Raw genomic sequence first — 20,320 nt, 5'->3', positions numbered from 1 at the left:
GACAAGTGATTAAACAAAAGGTGTTATGTACACACATTTATGATTTATTATCCAGCAATAAAAAAAGGAATGAAGTACTGACATTTGCAAAGACATGGATAAACCTATATAAGGTCATGCTAAGTAAGAAGAGCTGCACACGGAGGCCACACATCGTATGACTTCATTCACATGAAACGCCCAGAACAGGCGCATTTGCAGAAGCAGAAATCAGATCAGTGGCTGCCTAGGACTGCAAGGAAGGGGTCTAGGGAGTGGCTCCCAATAGACAGGGGGGTTATTTTTGCGGGGATGAGAATTTTTTAAATGAGATTGTGTTGATAGTTGGACAACTCTGAGAATATATTAAAAATACCACTGAACTGTACGCTTTAAATGGGTGAGTTTTGCTATATGCAAATTGCATCCCAATAAAGCTGTTATTCAAGAAACAAAAACAAACAAAACCCCACTCAAGGCCCAATTCTGCTCAAACCCAATACAGCCAGAGTAACTGCTTCCTCTCTCAATACTTACTTCTACCTTCCTGGGGCCATTGTAAAAACTGTATGTTGATGCTCCTATAATATTTTTACATGCAAATAAGTTCAGTACTTTCACTCCACCCAGGACTAGGGAGCCATAAAATATACTCACAGAAATTACAACAGCACAAAAGCCAGAATTATGATCATGTAAACGCTGTATTTTAGCCAAGAAGAGTTCATTACAATGTATATTTTTAAAGCAGTGCTGAGAATGCTCATCAACACTCACAAAATGTAATCTTCTCACTGCATACATGATGTTTTCTCCCAAGTTTATTAATAACGCATAACACTCACCAGCTCATGAAAGAGGAACCCGGACAGGAAGGGACACAGGGGCAGGAGAGCAGGGAAGGCACCTGCTCTGTCAACACGCAGCATTCCACAATGTGACAGAGATGGACCTGAGGCCACAGGTGCGTCCAGGTCTGTGGTGGCCCAGGAGCCACATCAGGTGCTAGATGTAACATTCTTTGCCAAGGCTTGTGATTTTCCCATAACTCTACTGAACTGGCACTAACCTGTGATAATTTTTTAAAAATTTGCGACACCTTTAAAGAGATACTGAAAGCTACCCTGCAGGGTCAACTGCTACACAAAAACTCTGGTGCCATGGAAACTACTGACAAGAGGAAAATATGAAAATGTACACCCTTGTGAAACTTTCTAATGTGCTAAAATCAGCAGTTCTCTTTAAAGAGCAGAGTGTAGTACTTGCCAATTGATCTGTTTTAGGATCCAAATGGCTTTGCTCACACTGCTATCATCCCACTGGGCAAAAAAAAGCTTTGGCACTTAAAAAATGATTAGACTTCCTGCTATTTATAATGATGGAGAAATGTCACCAAGAATTAAACGTTTTGTCAGTGGGAAAATGTGGCTGTCTGGAAAAGACTGGGGACTCACGCGTGGAATTGATGGCAACACTGGATACCCTACTACAAGGGAGCTCGAAAGACAAGTGTTTTGTGTTTTGGAGTTTTCTTCTTTTTTTCCTTTTCAACTGCAGGATTTTTCACCTTCTTATTTACATGGATTCTGGAACAGTCTGAGACAAGCCGCCCAGACTCCAGGTGCTCCACTCTGCTCACTGCAGACTGTCACCACTATTTTCCCTCTGTGCTCTACAAATAAGGCAGCACCTCTCACCCCACAGTAGATTTTCATTAAAGCTGATCTAGAAACAAAACCCTGAATCCACTGCCCTGCCCAGACAGAGAGCAATGGCAATACTGCTCTCAGGATCTGACGTTTGGGACTCTGCTGTGTCCAGATAACTAGAGCATTCTTGGGAAACTACTCAATCAGCAGCCAAGCCCCTTCCTCTCGGTTTTTACCAACCTCTCCTTCTCCCACGCTGAACTGCAACTCCAGCCAAGCAAACCTACTGACCTCCTGGTGGCTGTGCTGTGTCCCTCAGAGCCCACCCCAATTCGTCCCTGCCACTGATTGAAGGTAGTGCATTCTAGCCCTACGTTCCTCCTTCAAACGCTAACATGAACCTTCCATTTGCTCCATATTAGCTCTCTCTCTCTGCAGGACATGCTTTCTTATTAGAAATGTCTCATTTGTTTCATTAGCACGAGTGGACTCGTGTTCTATTTCCTACTCATTAATCACAACATGCTCTATTACAGAACATAAGACACCAGCACTTTCATCTCAATAAATTCTGGACTGCCTCTCCAAATCCTCATCACTTCCTCTGCTGCTTCTCAAAAATTTCAGTCTGTACTCTTTCATGTATTTGTTTATCAGCTGTAGGTCAATAACTTAGCTGGATCAAAGACTTGGGGGTAGAGGATGATGCAGGGCTAAGAAGTCTGGACTGCAACCCTGAGAGCATCACAGAAATCCAAGGTAAATGAATCTAGCCAGCACTTGGCGGTGGAGGGACACACAGGGCAGAACAAGAAAGGGCTAGTACGTCTTGCTGAGAAGTCTGAACTTTATCCTGGGGTCACCCAATGCCATCAAAAAGTTCTATGAATGAAAGTGATATAAGCAGATGTGCATCTGGAAAAATCACTGTGGCTATAACCTAAGAGCCATAGCAAGGATAGGGAGATGGAATGCTAAGTTCTTTGAGCAGCTAATTGTTAATGTTATTCAGGGGGGAAACATGCAGTGGTCCCCAACTAGCTTGTACACATACACACACACACAGCTCTACAGTCATCGGTGTCTACAATGTGCCCCTGTTGGCTTGGCTGTGTCCTCCGCTCATCTACATATCTTCAGGGCCCAGCACAGTGTCTGGCAGAGAGCAAGCAATTTAAAAGTGTTGGCAGGTTGCATGAATGACTGAGTGCCTGAATGAGAGGATGACAGTATGAATGAACCAACAAATGATGGAGAATGAGGACCTTGGGCAGGACTTCACTTAAATCTCAGATCTAGCATTTACTGGCTGTGGAAGCTTGAGCAAGTTACTTTACCACTTTGGCACTGTCTCCTCACTGTAAAACATATTATAATATCTGCTGACAATATTGCCAAATGAGGTGATGTGTATGACGAACTGCCACATGAGGTTCTGGCACTATACAAACACATCTCCACCTCTTTCCGTTCTGTCTTGCCCCCTCCCCCCCCGCCGTCACCAGCCCAGTGTTCCAGAAATGCAGCACAAGGAGAAAACCACCAAGCAGAGGTTCTAGACCTGCACCTGAGACAACGTGGAAGATAAAAATCCCTTGTTAATAATAAGGCAGAGTTAGCTAATTGTCATTCCAGCCAACTACTAAGCCACTAAATTTCAAGAATTTAAAATAACTATTTCAAAAGCAAAGAAGTTAAAGGATTTGGGGAAGGTGTCATAGATAGTGATGCAAAATGACATAAAACAGTCTTTTCTAATCATTCTCAGCCAAGCAGAAAGAGGTTCAGATTGTGACCAAAACGCATCTACCAGAAAAATAACCCCTGACTTCAGCTGAGCCACCTTTTCAGTGCTGTCCCTGGGATTAGCTGGACAACAGACAGTCGTCACTTCTTTTCCTCTGGCGCAAGAACATGTGGGTACGGACTTGACTGCTCTGTTACCGGAAAGGTTGGTATTTATTCTGGGTGGTTTCAGTAGGAGGCAGTTATAATTAAGGCATCTTACAACACTATCTAGTTTTCCCCAAATTCATTTATACTGACTTTCCAAAGGGACTAAGGAAAGAACACAAATAAAACTGAAATAAAAGGGATGAGCCAATGATAATAAGGAGGACTATGGCGTCTGGGACTGAGTGTGGAAAAGTGACGACATTCATGTGCTAGGTGATGGTTATGTGGTACCTCATGTAATTCTTATAATAACCTGATGAGGGAGATACCCTATTTCAATGAATAAAGACATCATTGGGAAAGCAGCTGCCAATTAAACTATGACAAAACACTTTGATTTTGATGATGTTAAATGCCAAAAAAAATGTATGGTTGAGACTCAAGGATATATGGTATTACTGCCTCCATTTTTTATGTAGAGAAACTGAAAAACAGAGAAGTTAAGAAAATTGCTGCAGGTCACTGGCCAGTAAGCTGAAGAATCAGGTTTGGAATGCAAACCAAGGGGCTCAGGTCAAATAAACTGTCTCCTAGTGTTGAGCTTCCTGGCAGCCATAGGAAAAAAGAACTTCAGTTGAATTACATAACTGTTAGTGGGGAAGAAACACACTAGCTTCTCAGGGAAGACAAATACAAAACTCCAATAACAATTTCTTAAAGATATTATACAAGTGGTAAATTGCTGATGATTTTCTTGAAACCTTCAGAAATAATTAGAAGGCTAATATAAAAACAGAGCTTCATGAAAACAATTTTCTATCGCCAAGGTCATGTGGTCTAAGAATATCACCTCCTCATAGTCTACTACAATCCACAGGTGCAGCTAAACACAACCAGAGAAATAGAAATATGCTCCCCAAATTATCTTCCTTAATCCTCATTATTCTCCATCCACTTTTTACAGACAATTAGTTTATTAGGCAGTTCAAGATATTCTCCAGCAAAAGCCTAAGGAAAGCTCTCCGCAGACTGATGAATTCTATCCATATAGTGATTCGCTTATGAATTAGGAATTGGCTAGCCACTAAATAACTCAGACACCCTTTTAGATTCAACATACACCACCATCTTCTCCAGAAAGTCTCCACAGCCTCGGCTTTGGCCTGGCAGAGGCTTAGCAATCATGAGCCAGCAAGAAGGAAGCTGACACCTTCCTCAGCACCGTGTCCTGATGTGGCTTTGGAGTAAACTGCCTGGATCCTGAAACCAGCGCTAATACTCATTAGCTCGGTGATCCCACACAAGCTGAGATGTCTTGATTCCTCAGTTTCTGCATCTGCAAAATGCAGATCATAATGCTATCTACCTCCCAGGGCTGCCGTAAAAACATAATGAGATAATTCGCATACAAGACCTAGTATGTCTGGCACATGGTGAGCAGTCAATAAATGCTGGCTGGTTTTGTTATTTGGGTAGATTATTTTTTTTAACCAGACCATTTATTTAGGAATAGTAACACTTGGGCCCTTTGGGAGAAGAGGTGGCACAGGTGTGAACCATTCTGTTATGCAGGCATGCAGTACAGTGAAGTGCCTGGGGAAGAACAGCAATCACGAGATGCAGCAAACACCTACCATCTCAGTGGTCCAGGATGCCCTGTGAGGAGGGGGGCAACCTGGCATATGGAAAGAACTGAAGGTTAGAATCAGGCATTTGCTCAAATCCCAGCTCAGCACTGACCTGCTATACAGCTTTGGGCAGGCTGGTTAACCTCTTTGTCTCCCATTTATAAAATGCAAATGATATCACCTGCAGTGTTGTTGCAACGAATGGAAATAATATGTGTAAAATTCCTGACACAGATGCTCTGTACATAACACACAACATTATCACAGCAGCCTGTCCATTGTCTTAAATGATTGATCTTCCTCGTCATTAAAAGAGTGGTCTATGGGAATGTTTTGTTTTCTTTTTTCACTAAGCAAAAAACAAAACAAAAAAACCCCTCCCAATTTCTTATGAAAACATAAAGTACCACTGATTACTCTTTAGAGATATGAAATTATATATGGAGAAAATCAACAGTCCAACTCAATTTTAATGCTCTTTTTTTTCAACCTGTTTTTAAATACCCCAGCAAAGCAATTTCACTGTAAAAAAATTAGAAAATTGAGATTAAATAAAAGGAAGAAAATTACTTTCCCATAATCCCACTGTGCAGAGATAACTATAAATGGCATTTTGGTCTCTACCTTTGCAGAATGTTTTACTCTGCATGTAAACATACACACACAAATCCATTTTTAATAACCCCATACAGCAAAGACCAGAAATTCCATTTCTCTCAGGATCATCTCTGCCTGTGCCAATCTTTGCAAGGAACAAAATGTAAATGCTTTAGAGGGTTTTTTAAAGTTATGCATTCATTTAGCAGGAACCCATAGGTATGGGAATTATTTAATTAAATGTATTTTGCTAAGGCCTACAGCCTACTAAATATGCATCAATCTCCCTGTGACCAACAGTATGTAACCAGGTACCAGGCAGACAAATGCACACAGATGCACAATAAATACCAAAGCCAACTATACTCAATATTCATGTACCCAAGCAAGCCAAAGACACGACTGGATGTACCAGCACTCACATACCATGTCATGTTTTTATGCCAGTAGTTGGCTCCTATATACCAGGAACCCATTAGCCCATCCTTCATATACATAGCCATGTGAGTGCAATGAACAGAATTTCTTTTCTATCTCACATCCCCAACCTCACAATGCCAGGCAGCCAGCCTTGGTTGAGCTGTGTGTGCTGACTGGCTCCTGAGCACCTCAAAATCAGATATGTGCAGGCTCGACCACCTCTTCCACACACACCTCATCTCCATCTCTGTGCTCCCACCCCTGCCATTAAGAGGTACCCCTGAAAAGCCAGTTCTCTAATTCTCCTGCAGTGGAGCCCTTCAGATTAACTACTTGCCATGTTTGAGAGATACAGGTAGCCCCATCCTAGGTAGCCATGATCGGCGAGTACTCATACATTTTAATCACTGCCTTTGAAAAGGAAGTGCTCCCTGTGAAGAGTGGGGGATATGGCAAGAAACATAAGAGATATACTGTGGGTTGCTGAGGGAGAAAAGAAAAAGGATAAAAGGAATGTGTGGGACAAAGACTATTTCTACAAGCTGAACAAGGAAAAGACTGACAGAGGCCATGAATCAGTATCATTTTCCGCACCCTCCAGGAAACTGGGTTTTCAACTCCTCACCCCTTTCATAGTGACAAATCAAAAGTAATATGTTATGTTGCTAATAAGGCATTGTTGCATCAAGCACAGCTCTGGGCTGAGCATCATGTGATGTAAGACTTATGTGAGACAGAGCACAACCAAGTGGCCACAGGCAATGTGACATTAAATAGCAGATCTGTCAGGAAATGGCTCCAATGTGTATGATCATTTTCAAAGGAGTTGACATAAAACACCCTTCAGAAAGACCTGCTGTGTCCACTTCCTCTTCCCAAACACACGCAGGGGCTAGAGGAAGCAGACCTCTGAAGGGGTGGAGTCGGAGCGTAAGTTCCTAATGAAGACAGATGTGAATCCCACCTCCACCCCCAGTGAGGTTGGGAACAGCTGCATCTGAGCTAATTGGGTGAAGCCCAGCATCCTTTAACAGTATTATCAACTCAGGCCACTGTAAAGTTCAAATAAACTCGCCACTAGCACCCAAATACCCACATTTCTAAATGCTATCCATTTTCAAAGCCCAGCTCACAGCAGCTGGTAATCACAGTCCAAACGGGAGCACTGAGGAGCATAAAAAGCAACGTAAAAAATGTAATAAACGTGTTGTTTAGAAGCTTGAAACGCCTCATCTTGCCACTCCTACCATCCCAACTGTCACTTTCAGATGCCACCGTTTTCCAAAGTCCATCTTGTGCTCTCAAGTTTAACACTTAACTGTACACTTTCTCTAAATATACACAGAATTTCCCATGGGGGACAAAAGCACCTGCCCATGGGCACCTCAAGCCCTCATCCCTTCTACAACAGGACAGTGACACCTGTCACTTAGCATAGTTGTGAGTGAAACACACACCTGGGTAGGGGCCACCTGCCCCTTTTCTTTCTGGATCACCTTCTTTTTCAGATGTCTGCACTCTGAATACTACCAGTCCTGCTAAGAGCCAACCAGTGATTACAATCGAGCCCTGTGGCAGGCACCATTTGCGAGGCCCCCGGAGAGGCCCACCCTAACACAGGCCCCTCAGGCACCCTCCTCTCCCTACCTGCAGCGGTTCCGACCTTACCAAACTGCGCCATCCAACAATGGAAGGTTTTGCCTAAAGTTCATGTGATTCTTGGACCTCTTCCTAATTAGGTTTCTATTCTAATTAATCCAGAGCAGTCATCTATCCCCTACGACCTGAAGCCATCCAATTGCCCCGAGCAGCATTCACGTGCTGACCTTCAGTCCTGCTCCTCACATGTGCAGACCCTGGGGCAAGAGCACAAATGGAGGCCCCTGCACTATAAATGTAAATATTCAAAAGTTATAAGTCGAGCTGACAAATTATTACACAAAGTATACTCTATCCTATCTTAATATCAATGCCTTCATAATGACCTAAAAGGCCAGCTTCAAACACGAAATTCTCACTCTGGCCCTTGGCCTCTGGCCCTCAGCTAGCCCCACCTTACCTTCCCGCCCCCAGTTCCATCCTACACCACAAGCAGCCTCGTGCTCACGGAAATGCTGAAATTCTTCTAGCTCAGCCACCTCGAACAGTCACTTCTCTGTCATCTCTCGGGCCTGTGGGTGCACACACTGGTGTCACAGTCTGTCCTTGAGAGGAAGGACTGAGGCCTGGGTACCCAGAACATGACACGCGTTCTAGCTGCTAGAAGGAATGGCACGGACTCTGCCCATTCTCTGCCCTCGTGGACATGTGCAGGCCCAGGAGGGCAAGAGGGGGCTCTCTACTGCCCAGGCATCTCTGTAGGCATATCCTGATTCTCTTTCAAAACCTAACTCAGAAGAGCTCACTACCTCCAGGAGGTCTCCCCTGAGCACCTGTCCCCCAAATCCAGTAGACTCAATAAACGCTTACCAAACAAATGCTGTGGAAAAACCAAGATGAGCATGGATCGCCTGTAAGACAGACCGAGCTTGTGTTTATCGGTCTTTTCTCCCAAATCCTTGTGAGCCGCATTAAACTGAAATGCCGTGAACTCCTGGGCTCATTACAAAGTGGATGGGAATCGGTTCACAGCTGAGCAGTCTGTTAAACTAGGCCTCCTCCTGGCTAAGAGGTCCAGATGCTTTTGTAACAGGATATTAAAGGCCATTTCTTCTGTGGCCTCAGAGTCGCTGAGGCTTCACAGGGCAAAACCATTCAACAGAGGCCAAAAGACCTTGGACCACCTTGGCTGGACCTGCCAAGACACTGAGTTGGCAGTTCCACCAATCTGAGCCCACTGCCCAACTCCAAGCCCTGTAAGAGAGGGGGGAGAACTCATTGGGAGGGTGAAGATATTTTCAATGGAGAGGAGTTATCAGCATGCTGCATAATTCGACACACCCCCACCCCCTCCCCTGGAGAGCGGGGACTGATGAACATGAGAAGCCGGAGCAATGAGAACCTCAGAGGACCTTCCCACGTGCCTCACGATGGGCCAGCAATTCTGCCTCTGACAACCCAGAAGGTCCTGATATCAAACTACAACATCAGGTAAGACCACTGCTCATCCTTGACCCTTGACCTTCCTCTTTACCACCCCCAATTCCCCTCACTACAACAGGTAAGGGAAGGATGAGGGGGGGCAAGAAGTCGAGATGAAACCCATTAACCATCTCTCTTCTCCTGCGCCTGTTTCCTGTCTAAGGGACACCTGAGCTGGAGTGGGGGTGGGGAGGGAGGAATAATTGAGTGTTTCAAAATGGACTTTTAAAAAATTTTAATTGGGTTTTGATATTACATTGCCCCCACATTTTTAATACATGGGAAAAGAGACTATTTATTTATTATCTGAGGATGGTTAGAAAGGCTAAGGGATGAAAAAGGAGAGATAGAAGAAAGAGCAAAGTGTTTTCCTACATGCACCCTGCAAAGTTCAGCATGTTCAATAACCCAATACATCTTCATTAACTCGCGTGTATAAAATACCTAGGCTGTAAAAGGCACACATAGAGCAATATGACATTTCCATGACCCCCACCTCCAACACAGTATCTGCTGCCCTTGGGAAAGAAATAAATTAAATCATTGATTTGAGGTTTATAAGATTGAGAAAGTCATTTTGTTCTCTGCTCAAATGATAAGTTACCTATTAACCTGATTTTAATTTTTCTTTTCATTTTAATTCTACCTGTATCATAAAGACTATCAGTCAGCTAAGGAGGAGTTCCCCTGGTTAGTAATTGAGTACCTTGATCTTCCCCATAATTCACTGGTCTTTCCTTTGCCCTAAGGGATGTCTTCTTTATCACTATCATCACTCACAAATCAGACTGGTGAGCTGGTGAACATTTCTTCCTCAGGTGCATGGTGGTGTTTCAGCTGAAAATGTTTGTAAAAAAGAAATGTTTCTGCTCCCTCAAATCTGTTTGGAAGACCTGACGGAGATTTTTTTCCCCCTACTGCTTCCAACAAACAGCTTACAAAATGAACTGAAAAAAAAAAATGAAGATAAGTACACCAATTACTTACTGCAGAATTAACCAAGAGCCTTATGACTTCTGTGATTTTTTTTCCAGAAGCTTCTGTCCATTTTTAAATAAGCTTCTCAGAAGTATCACATTTATAAATAACTTTTCTGGCTGCCCCTGAATTATCCAGACAACATTTAAGGAAATGATTTCAGATGCAGCATTTTTCTGCCTAGGATTTTAACAGAACCAAACCTAACTCAGATTCCAGTATGATGTTAATTCAAATGCTCAAACACCGTAAGGCAAACAAGAAACTAATACTGAAACATGTCTATATGATTGCTTCGGTCTCTGCACAAAGCCTTGCTTCCTCCTGACTTCCTATGCCACTGATGTCCAAGAGAATTTCCTGTAATGATGAAAATATTTTATATTGGCGCTGTCTTCAATATTTGTAGCCATTAGCCATAGGTGGGCTGCGGGCAATTGCAACGTGGCTATGCAACCAAGGCACTGAACTGTTAATTCTATTTAAGTTTGAACAGTCATATGTTACTGTGGCTACCATTTTGGACAGCATAGTTCTATTAATGTTTATTTTGTTCGCAATCCAGAGAATTCCCATGGAGAATGGGTCCCTGTGGCTAACCAAGCTTTCCGGATAATTAAGCAACAATCACTAAACCTCTGGTTTGCCAAATGGTCTTTAGGCTTTTTAAAGTAGCAATTTCTTTTCATCTTATGTCTCCTTTCTTTTCAAAAGATGTTTCGTCTGTGACAATGCCAATGCTATAGCATTAGGGAGGATGCCTTTCTAAAATGATTTAAGGAAAAAAATATAACGTATACCCATTTATAGGCTTCTTTAACAGCATCCACTGAACACAATTTAATCTTTCCTGCAGGTCTCAGGGTCATGGTTAAGAACACAGGCTATTAGACTGAGAAGAAACACATCAATTACTATAATGCATCTTAATGCAGTGAAGCCCTTAGGGTCACTGGGCTCTGTGGGACTATTTAAGCCCACTCCAAGGCACAGATTTTTACAGCTTTCTGTCACATCTGTTGCCTAGCTATGAATGTCAGTGTGTCTACCTATCTTTATGTATTGCCTTGCTTGTTTCAGAAGGCTTGTGGCAACTGTAGCCCCTTTTCCCATCTCATTCTTTGCCTCTGATTTGCTAACTGTAGTTAGAAATGTTTGTTTAAAAAAAAAAGGAATAGGTAGGATATAAATAAGGGTATGAGGAATTCTCAGTAAACTTGTTTTAATGCCAGGGCTCCATTATGTCTAATTCATCAGCTCAGAGCCTCTTCTGCTTACTGCTTGGTTCCAGGCAGAGGGCTTGCCGAACAGCAGCTTGCAGACAGGTCTGGTCTTAGTTTTCTGCTCAGAGGGATCCTATTCTTGACCTTAATTGTTATTTGACTTTTTATTCAGTATCACTTGTCTCCTCACATAGAATGTAAACATTTTGGTAATGGAGGAGTAAAAACCTCAGGGAATAGAGGGAGGGAAAAAATGTGCTTCTCTTACTTGTATTCCCTATAATATTTTCCCGGCACTATTCACCCAGGAAAGAGCAAGTGCTTGTTGAATGAACTGATACCATGTTTTCCTTTTGAGTTCATTTTCATATAGCTTAAACATAATAAAAATGGTTTCCAAGTTAAACATTATTTAAAGCAGAAGCTGCAGGTGATCCACAATGATGAAATATTACCATTTCTTAGCAATTTTTTACCTGATTTGTTAGGAATTTAAGTTGAAACCTAATCTCGTTGGCCATGTTCAATTATACTCATGATAGGATCATATGCCTGTCACCTCTGACAACCCCTGCTCTTTTGAGCTCCAACGAAATTAGCACAGAACATATATCAGCCCACGGACACAAACCACAACGTGGTGAAAATAGGGAAGGGCTGCTGAGTGGAGAGGGGCAAAGTCGGGGGAAATGGGAGACATCTGTAATAGTGTCAACAATTGTTAAAAAGTGACCCAGAAAGATTCCCTAATTCCCTAAGCAGAACAGAACTGAACTAGTGAAATTCCAGCAATGACCCTACTACTCCAGGAGCATCTTCCCAGCATGCCTGTGTATGGGGGAACAATCACATCTCTGATTCTAAAGAGTGTGTTTGCATTAATGAGCCCTAGGAGTGAGTCGGCAATTTTAGCCAGCCATATCACATTGCTGACTCCTATCTAAACTTCAGGTCAACTAGAAGCTCCCCCGAGACAGTCTTACTTTGATAACTATTACCTTCCGTTCCCCACCCTGGCCAGTCATCCTGAGTTAGAGGAAACTGAAGCTAAAACACTCTCCAGAAAAATTTAGAGACCTTTCCCATCCTTGCAGATGTTCTTTCCAGAAATAATACGACTCCTCCACAAAATCTCAACTGTTCACAGCTCTGCAATTCACTGACAGTCTCACTGCCTCATTTTCTTCATCTATCCTGTGACATTTGCAAGGATCCAGCTTCGGCCTGAAAGAGCAGTGCTATCCTGTGTGAGCCACTCTGAGAACACATGTGGCTTCCCTGGATATACGTAATCCGACTCATCGAAAGAAACTTAAAAGCGCACGTCCAGCTGGAAAGATGTCTCTTTGCTGGCCAGGTTTGAGTCACCAGAATGGGCAATAGGAAGCGTGCAGGGAAAGCTCCCACATTGTTAAAGAGATTGCTCAGAGGTTCTGACCCCACCACCTACCTCACTCACCCCAGCCTCCAGGTCCTTGCAAAGCAGAGATCCATGAGGGCAAAGACACTCAGAGAGGGTGAGAGGCCCTCAGAGAAATGCCCAATGGCCTGAACTACAGGGCAAGAGAGGTAAAACCAGCTCATCAATAGCCAATCACCACAAGGGGTTGGCTACTGTAGGAAAAAGATGGAACAAACTTCCCATCCATGATGGGGCCACTGTGATGGACACCTCCCTTTTCCTGCTGTTTCTTCCCTAATAGCACCTGCTCCCTGGATGTAAGGAGAAGGGTGGGACATTGAAGGGATTATCAGTGTGAGAGAGCTGGGTAAATAAAGACTATTTTTAAAAGCTTTGAGTTTGAATTTTTTTTAACTAAAAGAGATCTCTCTTATTGGGATCTCCGATTTACAATTAGCACAGTGGGGAAAAGTTTTGGATTTTGGAGGCAGACGGACTGGGGACTGGCTATGTGGTCTTGGCCAAATCGCCTGACCTCTTGACCTCAGTTTCTTCATGTGATATTGTGAGAGAATTCGAGGTAAATATATGTCAAATGCCTAGGACTAGTGGTGGGTACTCAATAAATGATACTTGTACTCTGCAAGAACCCCAGAAAATTTTTTTAAAAAGCAGAAATGAAGCAGAGGCTGGCGATTTGGAGACTTGTCCAAGACAGAGAAAGGTCTTTGATTCTGAGGGTTTTTCAGATGGTCTAATTCCATTCCCTAAGCTGGGATAAGTTCTGGAGAGAAGCTTCGTCTACTTCCACTGAAACATGGCTGACGGGGAAAAAGGAGACACTTCTGTTCTCTTCCAGACAAGAGCAGAACAACAGTTCCTCAAATAACCCTTTAGCTACAAAGCAAATGAATCAACTCAAAGCAGAGGCTGAGCAGAATGCATAATGATAAATTTGCAGGGCGTGTGCAATACATAGAAATAATGTAGGTGGAGATGGCCATATGCTAGAGAAACTTCAGGAAAATAAACATGGTTCTTTGTGTGTCTGTGGATGCTTATAAATCCATCCAGGTTGGTTTTTTTTTTTTATGTTGTCCTCTTGTAAAAAGTTAAGAGTTGAGCACATAACACTTTATACCTTTCCTAGGGCAAGTTCTTTCAACTCTGAAAAATTTATTTGCTTATAGGTTCCATTTCCCCATCTAAGGCTATGAATTCTTTGAGGGAAAATTTATGTCTTCTTCCTTTTTGGATCCTTGGTGAATTGTACACAGTGGGCCCATATAGACCACTGTTGGAAAGAAATTTAATGACTTATATCTACAAACTGGAAGGTGTACTTGTGTGTCTAATTTTTTAAATATTTTATTTATTTATTTTTAGAAAGAGGGGAGGGGAGGGAGATGGAGAGGGAGAGAAACATCAATTGGTTGCCTTTTGAATGCACTCTGACTGGGAACCAAACCTGCAACCCAGGCATGTGCCCTGACTGGAAATTAAACTATGACCTTCTGCTTTGCAGGACAATGCCTAACCAAGTGAGCCATACCAGTCAGGTCTAATTTTTAAAACTATATTGTTTTATTACGACCACTAGGAGTAGCCTTTATGGCATGGGGGGTACACGGGGCTCAGGGTATGCGTGGGCCATGAAGACTGAGTGAAGACTGGGAAGCTGAAACAATAAATGGAGGCTTAGACCCAAGTCCTCAGATTTGCTTGTGGGAATGCCAGCTATGACAAAGGAGTCAGAGCAAGCCGCGCCTGTGACACCAATAAGATTAAGAAATGCCTGTCACAGTTGAGTTCCAGTTTCATCATCACGTGGACAAGGACGCCAGGGTCCTTCCAGTTCTTTGTGAAGGCAGCCAGTTCTGTCTGAATGAAGTCTGGGAACTTCCTGTGGAAATTTTGCACTTTTTATGACCATCTCCAGTATATTTTTGGAAAACAGCAATCCAGGACTCGATATACCACTCAGCCTCTGTAGGGCTGAAGATTTTCATGATGTTGGAGTTGCGCCAAGAACCCAGGCTCTTCGTGCAGAGAGCTCTCCTGGGTGTTTTCTCTGCTTGCACCCAGGTTGAAGGCCCACATGTGCCCATCTTCATCCCAAGTGATTGCATATCAGGTGATTTTCTTATATCTTTCTTTCTTCATCTTCAAGATAAAGAAGTTTTTGAGGTTATAACTTGAGGACTTCGGTTATCAGGCTCACTGAGTATTCTCCGAAATCTTCATCTAAGGAAGAGCTACAAGCACACCATCAAGCCACTGAAGCAGCTGGGCAAATACCTATTTGCTTCAAGACAAACAGTGATGCATGGCTGCTGGGTTGGCTGGAAGGCTGATTTCATCTATATTTTGTCACTGACATGCGCCATCTGCAAGAATCCGAGCCAGGGAGTTGAAAATTGGTGAGCTGGTCAAATATTGAAAGCTTATTTCCAAGGCTGTCTCCTTTTGTTCCAACCCACCACCTTCTTTTCCTCCCAGGCTAGGACATCATCTAACACACCACAGAGTCAGCTGGTTAGCCTGGGCCAGGCAGAGACAGTACATCCACAAACTGCCCTACGTTTGTGATTTTCATGCGACCATGAGATCAGACGGAATGGTCAGGAGATGGTATTCCAAAAGCACCAGGAGCAAGGCTCATTGGCAGACACATGCTAGGGCCAAACCGGGTTTAGTAGCTTTACATGCCCAATTGCCAATCACAGAGAGTCACAGAAAAATGATCATTTCTGGACTTTCTTGATAAAAAATTAGAGTTACAGGGTGGGAGTAAATGTCTCCTCCTTGGCCTCAGTGGTCTTCTTTGCTTGGTTCTGCTTTGCGCTGATAACCCTCTCCAGTCAACTTTGAGTTCATCAAAGGGAATCCTCCTCTGCTCTTTGAAGCCATCACTCAACTCACCATTACTGACATTGAAAACGAGCTCCAAGGAATAAAAGGAGTGAAGAACCAGGATCTGGTTGACAAAACAAATACCTAGAGATAGCAGTAGAGAGGCTGCAAAGCACATGGTCCTCAAAGTTTCTTGGTTTTAAACCTACTACAAAATAATAACACGTGTTCATTATTGGCATTTGAGGGGGGAGGATGAAGAGTAGAAGAAAGAAAAAAATGCCCATAGTCCCACCACCCAGAGACAATCACTGTCAACTTTTTATTCCAACTAAAGATCAAATCTGAGTTCTACTTTTTTCAGTAGAACCAAAATTAATTTCCTCTGTGACATCTGAAGGTCTACTCTTTGAGAACGAACATTTACACTGTTAAGTGTGGGTAGAGGTGGGTAAGAAAAAAGCTGAACTGAGTTACTAAGAAAAAATGAAAAACACAAAAGTTATCGTGGTCAAGTTGCTTCCTTTGAAATAGTTTTCCAAGGTATTACTACATTGAGGTCACCTGAACATGGCTGACAGTGAGGAGAAATTTCATCAAGACGGCACCTGGAAATCTAGGTTTTCTTTTTTCTCTGAGCAGCTGTCTCTAAATTTCAAGCACAAGGGACAAGCAGGGAGGCCAAAAGAAAGCAATTTCAAGCATGCCAACATTTTTTATAGGCACTGAAGAAGACTGGGAAAATAATAACCTAAAAAATGACTGTCAAGCTGGTTCTAGAGTACAGTAATATAAATAATATCTGACTCAGTCTATCCTTATCACAGACCTGCAACCTCCTTTATTGTAAAATATTCTGAACTGTGTCTCTATCCAGTACCAATGTGACTTTAAAAATATCTTCAATTCAAGAGGAATGCCATATACCACATCTCATGTCAAGTCTATTGGGAAAACTAAATGTATTGCCACTGCAGCAGGAAATATATTTTAAAAGACAGATGCATACAGTACTGAGGATAAGGTTCAAAAATAGGAAGGATATGCAACTCTGGTATCTATGTTTCTAAGTCTACACTTGCAGCCACAGCACAAGCAGTACCTATCAACTGGGGAGGTTTAAGTTGACCATCTGTAAAAGATGCTTTCTCTGATGTGTTTTCAAATTAAATTATTATAGAGAAGCAACTTCCGGAAAATGCTTCTCTTACTTTGGAATTATACTTTTGGTTTCACAAAGTACAGAGATGAATGTCATCTAGAACTGTGACCTTGCCCTTGTATGTCTCCATTCCTTTGCTCATGAGATCTCCTCTGGCTTGAATGCTCATTCTTAGCTCAACCTTGGCTCATCCAGATGGCAAGCTCAATTCATACAGCAAGTACTCTGCAAAGCCTTCTCTACCATCTTTCCCAACTCAGGAAGACCTGAACATTTCCTCCCCTCGGGTTCCCACGGCATCTTCTGCATACTTTTGTCACCTCCTTCACTCTTGCATTCATTCAACCACATCTTCGTTGAGCCCCAAGTGCCAGGCATTATTCTAGGCACTGGTGGTACAATGATATAAATACAGCAAAGTCCCTGGAGTTTAGCTTATATTCTTGGATTTTATATTTTAGAGATGAACACAGGCAATAAACATAAAATACAATATAATGGCAAGTCATGATTAGTGTTATGAAAAAAGTAAAATACACCAAAACCCTGTGTGTGTGTTTGTACAGAAACTGTGCTCGTCATCTTTTCAACAGGCTGCTTGTCATATAGTCCAAATGAAATAAATATTGATAAGCTGCATGGATGGATGGATGGATGGATGGATGGACAGGTGAACTGACAGACAGATACATGGATATCCTAAATACCAAGAGGTATTTTAAAGGGTAAATCCATAAAGAATGTGGCACAGTTCCCTCTCATCTGTGAGTGTCGGTGCAGCTGTCACAACGTGTCTCACGGATCACCACACCACTCTCACACAGGGAGGTCAGTGCTGACGTCATCACCACATATGGCTTCTTGTCTTTGCCCTACTAGAACCTTTGTTCCAGGCCAACAGATGAACTTCAAGCTTCCAGGGTAGACTATGCTCACAGCGGCCTCTGTGCCTTTGCCCTGGACACTTCCTTTCCTCACATTCCAAGCCAAAGTTCTTTCCCTTCAATACTGAGCTCAAGCTTCTCCTCCTCCTTTCCTGACAAGAAGCTCCCTGTGGTATATGTCCATTCCAGCATCTTACCAAGGATTACATCTTCCTCCCAACTGTGATAGCCAGCTGCCAAGACAGTCCACAAGGATCCCCACCTCCTGATACCCAAGCCTATGAATAGTCCCCTTACAAAGTGAAACAGGGCTGAGCTGTGAGACTGATAGGCTATAGCAGCAGTAATGGTGTTTGGCTTTTGAGACTGTCATAAAAGGCACTGAAGTTTCTGGTTTGGCCTGTTGGATCACTGCTCTGGGGAAAGCCAGCCACCATATGGTGAAGACACTCAAGCAGGGGTATGGAGGTGCCTATGTGGAGAAGGACCAATCTGCCAGTCATCTGAGTGACACACCTCAGAAATGCCTCTTTGAGCCCCAGCAAGGTATCAGGTGACAGCAGTTTTGGCCAATATGGTGGCTATGAACTCATGCAAACCTGGAGCAGAACCACCAGCCAGGCATCGGATCCTGAATTTCTGACCCACAGAAACTGTGAGAGATAAGCAATGTCTACCATGGCTTCAAGCCGTTAAGTGTTGGGTAATTTGCTACAACGGAGGAAATAACTAATACAACAACTAACAGCCAAGTTCTTTGGAAACAGGAACTGTGTGCCCACCTCTGCACCCCTGAACCTACAGCTGTGGCAGACACAGAGCAGGAGCTCCAAACAAGGTCAATGAAGCAACGAATGGGGTTTTTTTAAACTGACATTTATTGAATCCTGATTGTGCCAGGCACTATCCTAAAAACTTTCTATCTGCTATCTCATTTCGCCCTATGAAATAGTAACTACTACCCCCTACCCCAATTAACAATGAGAAAACTGAGGCACAATGAGCTTAAACAACTTACTCAAGGTCACACAGGTGGCAAGTAATGAAGCCAGGATTTGAACCCAGAAGCCATTTTTTAGCCATCATGCAAAATCGTTTTATGATGATCAGCTACTTAGGGGAAAAAACCCATCTCATTCGTCTCTGTATTCCTCATGGGATACAATGCCTCAACGATAAATATGGAGTGAATGAATGAATGAATGAATGAATGAGCATGACCAGACATCCCCCTCACACTTGGTTACAAATCCTTTCAATAACTGACACAAATTATTTCTCACAGTCTTGATATTAACCAGCTTGTGTGTTCCTTCTGGATTAAAATCAATTCTAAATATAAATTGAATTTCATTCTTGAAAGGCACTGTGAAATTTCACCGAACAACTGCTGTTACCCAGTTTCTCTCTGATTTGCTCCCGCCTACGGCTCCCAGTGCTCTGCTGCTTTTGTCTCTTACACCAGCAACCACCCCCAGACCAGAGGTTTGGGGATAAAATCAGGGCTGCTAAGGAGTGGTGCCCTCACCACTTCCACCCTCCCTGTGGTCTGCCACCCGCCACCCCACCGTCCCCCGCATCCAGCTGGGAACCACCAGGACATGGCATCTGGCTGTGTGTCGCTCCAGGAAGACTCAGGGCCTACTTCCTGTTTCTACGTCCCTAGACTTCACTCCTGGCAGGATCCAGAGTGACTCATTCCTTCGCCATCTACTGTGGGCCAGCTCTGCACCAGGCTCTGTGTGAGACACATGCTTCCGGGACTTGACAGACTAAGGAGAAGAGCAGATGAGAACACACACAGCTACAAGGCCGTGTGTGCAGCAGGGAGACACCAGGCCCCAGGGGGACCCTCAGGGCCCGGGGAGCACCATGAACCCTGGGCCTCACTATCCGCACCCTGAACTCAAGTTTCAGCTCGTCTTTTTTGGAGCAGGCCTAATTGTTGAGAGTTTCTTCTGGGTGCAGAGAGTAGTGTATTAGCTAGTGAAATATGTTATGTGACAGAATAAGAATATGTACTTAATTAGTACATATTCTTAATATGCTTTAATTTAATTTCAATATTAATAGCTGCTAGGAAGCAAGGACAGTTCTTTTTAATGAATTAATTAGAACCTCTAATCCATGCACATGGCAAATCAGTCACACAATACAAAAAGACAAGGAAAAGTAAGCCTCCCCGTCACCCTCCAGGCCTCAGGTTCCCCTCCCAGAAATACTCATTGTCACCAGTGACTGCTGCCTCTTTCCAGAAATACCCTGCTTTATGAATGGACACGTTTTACAAGTGAGAACACACAATGCACTCGTCTCTCCTCTCCCACTTAATGACATACCTTAGAGTTCATCCCACAAAAGCGTGTGCACTGCATCTCTTTTCTCTTTATTGGCTGCACAGCACTGTGTTGTATGGACATTACATGATGCCTCCGGGACTGTGCGACCAGATTGCTTCCAATGGTTTGAAGCAGTTCAGTGTTTTCTCTCATCCAGAAAACAGTGGGGAATAAACAATATTTCTTTCTGTTGTGGCAGTTAATGAATAAATCATGGCCTTGCAAGATA

This window comes from Artibeus jamaicensis, unplaced genomic scaffold, assembly GCF_021234435.1.
Source record: "Artibeus jamaicensis isolate MK-2021 breed Jamaican fruit bat unplaced genomic scaffold, CSHL_Jam_final contig_797, whole genome shotgun sequence".
Taxonomy (NCBI): domain Eukaryota; kingdom Metazoa; phylum Chordata; class Mammalia; order Chiroptera; family Phyllostomidae; genus Artibeus; species Artibeus jamaicensis.
This window is presented reverse-complemented; position numbering follows the sequence as displayed.